This window comes from Myotis yumanensis, unplaced genomic scaffold (assembly GCF_028538775.1).
Source record: "Myotis yumanensis isolate MYYU_CA2020_CCGP unplaced genomic scaffold, mMyoYum1.0.hap1 SCAF_3, whole genome shotgun sequence".
Lineage (NCBI taxonomy): Eukaryota > Metazoa > Chordata > Mammalia > Chiroptera > Vespertilionidae > Myotis > Myotis yumanensis.
The window spans coordinates 140796798-140805810 of record NW_027223754.1 but is presented as its reverse complement, the minus strand read 5'-3'; the positions used below and the strand labels follow the sequence as shown (position 1 = coordinate 140805810).

The window sequence follows — 9013 nt, the reverse complement described above, 5'->3', positions numbered from 1 at the left end:
TAAGCAGATAAAATGCCTTATTTGGCACCAACAGGAATCTCTGTACTTCTTCATAGGAGCACAAATGGAGAACATACAAGCCACCCAACCCCTATTGCTTTGGGTTCTACGAAGAAGAGTGGGAATATAACATGTATATAATATATTTAATAGGCCATCCTGTCCACCAACCAGATTTTTCATAGAACTTCTAACATATGATAAAAATCTTGTGATTTACCATCCTGGTCATCTTTGGAGAGTTTCTGTATTTGTTATGTCATCATCGTTATTATCAGGCATCTATTGAACTACCTGTGTGGCACTTTAATAGTAGCCATGGAAGATCCCAAGAAACAAGTAAGAGACACGATCCTTGCTGTGGATGACATGCTCACCTGGTGACGGTCAGAGCTGACTGGGGGCAGCCTTCAAGGAGGCAATGGTGAGCGAGGGAGCTCATGGCCCCTTGAACTAAGATAATCTGAGATTTTGGAACATTTCTCCAGGAATCCTATTTACACCGGAAAAGCAAATTTCTTGGAGAACTAAGTAGGAAAGAGGGTGCTTTGACCCTGGTGACGCAGAGTCCCACACCCTTGATTATTTCTGAGACTAGGGAGTGAAAACCAAAGTGAAAAAAATATCTGCAGTGTAAGGTAGTATATAATGTATATGTAGGTGTGTGCCCAGTAGGAATTTACATTCCGGTTCTGAAAGTCTATGCCAGGTGGCTAAGGAATGGTCTATTGCAAACAGTGCTTTGATTATGAGTCTTTCTCAAGATGCCCCAGGGTCCTTTTTTCCTACATTTAATTTTCCTTAACATTTCCTACAGTTCTCACTGGAAGATGGAGACTTTCAGATGCCTTTTACTGCAGGGAACTCTTGTGTCCAGGTATAATGAGAGAACTTTTTCCAGCTTTTCTCCTCCAGACCTAACTCCGAACTGATGACTTCCTCATTTGTGTATTCATCCTTTTTACCTCAGCACTGATAATACTTTTGTTGCACATATGAGTTTAAACGTCTGTCTACTAGATGGGTGGGGAACGGCCAGCCTGTGAGCCAAATAAGGCCTGCGAAATTATTGGGTCTGGCCCTGCCAAGGAATTAGGGGTGAGTTATTTAAATGTCTGACCAAATATAACAGGCTAATTTTAAGTTGATAGTTTTGTATGACCGTTGAATGAAGTTATAAATATCCAAATAGCCCTTGGCAGAAAAAAAGTTCCCCACCCCTGTTCTACTAGATTAGAAGTTTCTTGAGGACAGGAACTACACCTATTTTCACTATTGTATACTCAGTGCCTAGCATAGCACCTCATACAGGAGAACTCCCCATTTAATAACTGTGAACGTGAGTTTAGAAAGCTGTCCCAATTATGTGAAAGGATGTACCTGAACCCCACAGACCCTCGTTCTTCTTGATAAATTATTATTTCTACATTATGACATGCAATTAAATATGAGCATAAATCAAGGGAACAAGGACTGCTGTATATACTCTGAAATCATCACTATATGGTCTCAGGGTATATTGGCCATAACACTGTTTTACTTTCACTGTAAGCTTGATTACCAGCATGAGTTTGTATCTCTCTCTCCAGTATGTATTTCAATTAATAAAAGGGAGAGCAACTCTCAAGTGTGTTGGATGAGGGACTAACTGGACCATTGTTGAAATTTCAATTGAAGAGTTTACACATGGCTGAAAATCTATATGATGTGGTATGCCTTGATAGAATACATGTTTATTATTTTCAATATTTATTGACTGCCTACTGTGTGCCAAGTACTCTCTTGGCAGCATGTTCCCTGAATGAGCTCATAATATATTACAGGGATTTGGCTATAGGTGTAACTTAACATGATTGGACAGAAAAATGACTTCATTAATCAAATTGATGTATTTATAAAAATATATGAATCAGGATTTATGCTTCTATAGTGCATTTATTGTTATAAATATTAGAAGTCTAGTGCTCACTTTGGCAGCACATATACTATAATTGGAATGATACATTGAAGATTAGCATGACTTGCAGAATGACATGCAAATGTGTGAAGCGTTCAATATTTTAAATATTAGAAGTCTACATTAGACTACAATAGAAGTCTAGATTAGACTACAATAAATTAATGAATAAAGAAAAGATCATTTTAAAAATCCACTTTTAAGCTATTTAGCCTATAGGATTTGTCCAAGTCTACCCATAATTTGAGAACTTATTTAATGTGTGGGCTGTGTTTTCTTTGGAATTTGACTACGGTGTAAAATGACTGTCTAGTAACTGAAACAGTGCACAACTTCCTCTACTTTAAAGAGTGTGTATGTTGGGGCACATTTCTGCTGAGGTAGTTCAGAGAGTATTTTCTTTGCTCTTCGTGTGTTGACACTGCAGAACCTTTTTCATTAAGAGACGCTGGTTGCAATTTCAGCTGTAAAATAGGCAAAGAAGAACTTACAGCGAAAAGCAAAATTCTCTTCTTTTAAATTGACCAGAAGGAGGCTCCCTTCCCCCTCTGTGTATAAAGTTGGCCTAAAAGCTTCCAAATTTAAGTCTTCCTGGGTGGTTCTAATAGCCCCCAAGCCTTCTCTGTCAGGGGTGGGGACGGGAGCAGCGCTCTGAAATTTTCCCTGGGGGAATAGAATTTAAGTTTGCACCACAGATAGGAAGGTTTCAGTGAATATAAAGTGTCCTTTCCATCTATCAGCTCATTCATGTATTTCTCTCCTCCTTAAATAACAATTAACCAAAACGCTGGGATAAAACTCATTAACTTTGGATTTCTCAGCATTCCTCAGCTTAATTCTTGTGGCTTTGTTTTCTCAATTGTTTCTGATTCTCTAATACAATATTTTAAAAATTAATGTTAAGGAAATTTAAGGAAAATGAATCCATACGGCATTTGTATTTTTTAAAAAGTATATAGAGTAGGAGCAGATTTTTTGGACACCTGACTATCAAATATGGAGTCACTGTCAGCCCCGACAGTTATGTCAAGTGCTACATCAACATTGAGGTTGTGGGATATAACGGGAGGAGCCTGGAACGCCCAAAACCACAAGTCTAGACACTTGGATCAGAACTCCATCTGGACACTGCTATGAGTGGGACCTCCACCCCTTGTGGGATATAAGAGCTCAGTGGTCCGACCCTCAGTCCTCAAATTTGGCTGTACCACAGGTCACACTCAGAGCCTGTCAGACTTCCACTCCGCTGGACGAGTGTCACCACTGTAGCCACCTGGCTTGAGATCAACACTCCCCTCCAACTATGGGCACCGTCAGTGACCGGGACTTCAGATGGGAACCTCTCTCTGCTCACTCCCGTCATGTAAGCCCCCCTCCCCCACCCTGTGTGTAACTTGCATGTAACTTTATTGGTTTATTGGGGAGGTCTCCCCTAATAAATCTGGTACTGTGGAAAGACACAAATGTGTGTGAATGACTCCTTTTGGGGATGCTCCCTTGCTCACAACAAGTCGTTGCCTCTACCTATCTATTTATCTTAGTCTCTATGTACATATTCAGAAGTAAGAGACACATGCTTAAAGCAGGATAATCACAGTTCAACACAAATGCTCTCATTACATTGCATTTGGCAATGAAGAGGCCACTAGTAGTTTTAGAACAGAAATGAAAAGTCCCAAATCTTTGGAGAATTAAGAGGGATGTGAAGATACAGCCACCACTGTAGGTATACATTTAACCACACAATGTCATGAGATCATTTTGAGTCAATTAACTTTCAGGTTGTTCTCCTTCATTATCAAGGAAGGCAGTTTATATGGTTATTGCAAAAACAGCATTGTTGCTCTTTTTTTCTTCTTGTAAACAGTAATGACTATCTCTTATTGAGCCCTTAAATGTGGATCAGAAACTATATTGGCTAATTTTACAACTATTTTCTCATTTCATTGTTGCTCTTTTGAAAAGCTTTGCCCTTTAAATGGAGCCGAGCTGATTATGAAATACCCGACTGTGACTAATTTGGGAGGAGTAACATCTCAAATAAATTGTCTTCTGGAGATGCTGTTGGAGTCAGTGAACAGCAGAATAATGATGAGTTTATCTGTGCTACTTAATTGCGCCTTTGAGGGTTTATTTCTTAACAGGCACAGAGCAGATTGGTGCTATACTGCTATCCTCTCCTTGGCATGAAGGTTCCAGTTTTGGAGAACTGTAGTCGGCAGAATGATGGCCCGCTGAAGATGCTCATGTCTCTGGAACCTGTGACTGTTTTGATACTTAGCTAAAGGAGCTTTGCAGAGGTAGTTAAGGTCATAGATATTAATATATAAAGATAGGGAGATTATCATGGGAGAACCCAGTCTAATCACATGATCCCTTAAAAGCAGACAACTTTCTCCAGCTGGAGGAGGTGCAGCAGAAGGAAAAATCAGAATTCCAAGTGTGAGAAGGATTTGATGTGCTGTTGGTGGTTTTGAGATCTAAGGGGTCATATTTGCGGACTGTCAAGAAGCCCTCAGAGCTAAGGACCTGCAGGAAAATAGAGACCTCAGTCTTACAACCTCAAGGAACTGAATTCAGCCAACAACATGAGTAAGCATGGAATTAGATTCTTCCCCAGAACCTCAGGTAAGGAGTGCAGCCCCAGTAACACCTTGATTTTTAGCTTGATAAAGCCCATGTCAGATTTAGGTATGTCCTATAGCAGCGGTTCTCAACCTGCGGATTGCGACCCCTTTGGGGCCAAATGACCCTTTCACAGGGGTTGCCTAAGGCCATCGGAAAACACATATATAATTTCATATTATTTTTGTGATTAATCACTATGCTTTAATTATGTTCAATTTGTAACAATGAAAATACATCTTGCATATCAGATATTTACATTATGATTCATAACAGTAGCAAAATTAGAGTTATGAAGTAGCAACAAAAATAATTTTATGGTTGGGGGTCACCACAACATGAGGAACTGTATTAAAGGGTCGAGGCATGAGGAAGGTTGAGAACCACTGTCCTATAGAAACTGTGAGGTAATAAATGTGTTTGCTTTAGGTCACTAAGTTTGTGGCAATTTATTACAGCAACAACAGAAAAATAAATCACAGGAAATATTTTGAAGGAAATGGTAATTGTGTTGATTGTTACTTGGATGGTGAACTGTTACAATGAACCATGCTTTCATGAATACAGTCTAATGATTGAGTTTTAGCCATGGACTATTAATAAATGGAGTAAAAACAAAAAATGTATTAGTTTCATATTGCTGTTTTAACAGACTTCATAAATTTACGGGCTTAAAACAAAACAAACTGCCCTACCCAGGTTTGGCTCAATGGATAGAGTGTCAGCCTGCCCACTGAAGGGTCCCAGGTTTGATTCCAGTCAAGGGCATGTATCTTGGTTGCGGGCACATCCCCAGTAGGGGGTGTGCAGGAGGCAGCTGATTGATGTTTCTCTCTGATCGATGTTTCTAACTCTCTATCCCTCTCCCTTCCTCTCTGTAAAAAATCAATAAAATATATTTTAAAAACAAACAAAACAAAACAAACATATAGTTCTGTAGATCAGAAGTCTCATTGGGCTCAAAATCATGGTGTCATCAGGACCACATTCCTTCTGGAGGCCCTCGGGGAGAATCTGTTGCCCTGCCTTGTCCAGCTTCTGCTGCCTGCATTCCTTGGTTCATGGCCCCTTCCTCCATTGCAAAGCCATTAGTATAACATCTTCAACTCTCTCTTAAGGACTCCCTCTCATAAGGACTCTTGTGATTATATTGGTCCCCCCTGGATAATCCAGGCTAATCTTTCCAACTCACCTTAACTTCATCAAATCTGCCCAATCTCTTCTGCTGTGTAAGATAATATATTTACAGATTTTTGAAATATCTTTGGAGGGGAGTATTACTCTACCTACCATAAGTGTTTGAATGCTGAGTTTATACTCTTGGAATACTCACTCAGAATGTTTCTTCTTGGAACCCAATTGCTATGCTCTGAGGAAGTCTAAGCAACCATGGGAGAAAGGCTACCATATGGAAGAACCCAGGCCTCTGGCCAACACTCACAACTGAGCTCTGGTCAAGCAGCCAACACCAACTCCCTTCCATGTGAGCAAGGCCACTGTAAACCTTGCAGCTAACCCAGAGCCCCAGCCATTACCACAGAGCAGAGCTGCCTGGTCAACCCACAGAATCATGCAAGTTAACAAATGGTGGTTATTTTAAGCTCCTAAAGTTTGGGGGTGGGTGGTGTGTTTTCAATTATCAATGGATAATTGAAATAACCCTATAGTCCTATTTATAATTACCTACCCCAATAAAAGGAATCTGACTAGAGGAAGATGGGTTCTTCTATCAAGTATTCATGATAAAATAGATGATATAGGTCAAAACACATACAATTTTTAGCTCATGGCCTGGCACATAGTAGGTGCTATAAAAGTATTAATTATTTTTTCCTGAGTATTTTTGTTGCAGACATTGCTACAAGTTTTTCTATTAAAAGATAGAATATTTGAGCCCTGGATGGATGGCTCAGTTGGTTGGGGTGTCATCCCACACATCAAAAGGTTGCAGGTTCAATTCCAGGTTGCAGGTTGTGGGTTTGGTCTCCAGTCAGAGAGTGTACAGGAGGCAACTGATTGATGTTTATCTCTCACATCAATGTTTCTCTCTTTCTCCCTTCCTCTATTTAAAATCAATAACAAACATATCTTCAGGTGAGGATTAAGAAAAATAATAAAATAAAAGAGAGGATTTCTCTCTGTTAGAGAAATGTATTTAATATGGCACATAACAAAATATAAGGTGCTAATTAATAATTTTGCTTGGTGGTCCATGGTTTAAAGTCAAAGCGTAACCTGAACAATGTCTGTATTTGTTCCAAGTATATCATTTCTCAGAAAATACATCGTCACTAAATTTCAAAATATGAAGTGGAGTCTTGCGGTTCGTATTGTTTAATTGTGCTGTCGCACAAGAATCTTAGAATGCTTCTTAGTTTGTTCAATTGCTGTAAATGACTTCTGAAAGTAATATAATTATAACTTGCAGTGGTGAATGCATTCATAGAATTCATGGAGCAAGCTGAATATGAAGCTGTTCACTTGGAGCCGAGTTGATTAGCATTTGAAAACAGTTAATGGGGCAGCTGATTAGAATACATTGCCAAGAGTCATGATTTCATTTCACATCACCTAGAATAGTCTGATGCCACGCCTGGTAATGGCAGTTTTGAGTAGCACAGGATTGGCATGTTTTTCTGAGCTAAGCGATATGGCCAAGCTGACTCAGTGAAAAATTCACATTTCGAAATACATGAAGTAAGTAATACAATGTAACCTTAGGTGATTAAACTCACCACCTTAGTATGAGAAATGGGAGTGAAGTGTATAGGTAAGGTTGAAGCTCATTAAAAGCAATGCGCCGTGAGATGTGGTGGCTCTCCCCTCGATGGAGGCTTTCGGGTTTTCATAGCAAGCTACTTGAATGGATTTGTTCACTTCATGTTCAACCTGCTTTTCTTCCTCCCTGCCTTGAAATCTCCACACTGAAGCTAGAGAAAGTCTTTAAAAACTCACAAACCTGTCATGTCATTTTCCTGCCGAAAGCTCTTTAGTGGTTCTTACTGCCTCCACAGGAAGCCCACATTCCTCAGCTCAGCCTACAGGGCTCTGTGTGATCTGCCGCTGCTGACTCTACAGTCTTACCTCTTGACAGTTTTCTTCACCTTCTGGGCCTCCAGAGGTGGAGAAGGACTTGTAATTCTCTCTCAGCCACGTGGGCTGGCTCTTGCCTGCACATCTGTAAAGCCTTGTGTAAATGTCATCTTGTCTAGGAAGCTTTTCTTGACTCCCTTCCCCAAGTAGCCTACTAGTAAGAGCAGCTCCACATGTATATCTAGGACTTCAGTTTTACTCATTTGATAGCACTGATCAAGCTGTATCACATTGTTTGTTTAATTGTCCACTTCCCTTAGTTGAGCACAAGTGGTCTTCAGGGAGTACTGTGTCAGGTTCATAACAGAATCTAATGCCAAGTTCAGTGCCCAGCACATAGAGGAACTCAGTACAAATGCGTGGAATGAACAATGGAAGTATTTGTTCCAAATGAGCAGAATATGAAAGAACCGTATGAGTGCCTGGAATTTAGTAGGCACGCAGGGTACATGTTCACTCATTCGTCCCTCATGGATCGACACCACAGGATTCATCGTTAGTCGAATGCTATTTCCCACTGGCTTACCATGTGTTATTTACAAAGGAGTAAGCTGCTTAACTGTGTGTTAACATCTTATGAAGTAATTTTCTTGGCATAAAATTAGCTGGATTCTATTAAAATGGAAACTGTAGTTTGTAATTTGTAGGATTTTGTGTGTGTCTTTCAACCTTTAACGGGCTCAGTTCAGGCCTGGCTGGCTTCTTCTTCTAATTTACATCTTAGAGCAAATGGTTTCTCCTCAGAGACCTTTTCTTGACCATTTAATCCAAAATCTTCCCCTTATTCAGTGTTCAATTGGGGATCTCCAGTAACTATCACATCAAGTAGCTTTTGTATCTTTCCCTGTACTCACCACTCCATAAAATTATCTTGCTTCTGTATTCCTTTTACTTATCGACTATAGCCACCTTTTGCAATGACAGTCTATGAGGACAGGGCCTTGTTTGATGCTCCAGTACTTTGAACGCTGCCTGGCAGGTGGCGGGTGAATGCACGCATGAAGTAACTTGTAAGAGAGTTTCCTGCAGCCTTATTCTGTGGGCCAGGATTCCTCAGGATCATCACAGCTGCCATGAAACAAAGGTTCTCCTAGACAGATATTCAGATGCACATGTGAGGGATATACTTCATAAAACTTGCACATCCTATGATGACTTTCAATCAAATCAATAGAATAGATGTCTGATTTTATTGTCATAATTGTTAGTGACTTTTACTGAAAAAGAAAAAACAAAAACTGGCCAATCTTGTGTAATTGATTAATTTTGGAAAGTATTGTGGCAAAATGATAATTTTTTAGAAGAACATGGGTAATATTAAAGCATCATAATACATTT

General features: G+C 39.8%; 1 non-coding gene across 1 annotated transcript; it reads left to right on the top strand.

The window, feature by feature from the left end:
- Positions 1-1961: 1961 nt before the first annotated feature.
- LOC139007820 (U6 spliceosomal RNA) lies at positions 1962-2063 on the top strand. The gene has a single exon (XR_011470974.1). It is a non-coding gene; the product is annotated as a U6 spliceosomal RNA (small nuclear RNA).
- Positions 2064-9013: the final 6950 nt, after the last annotated feature.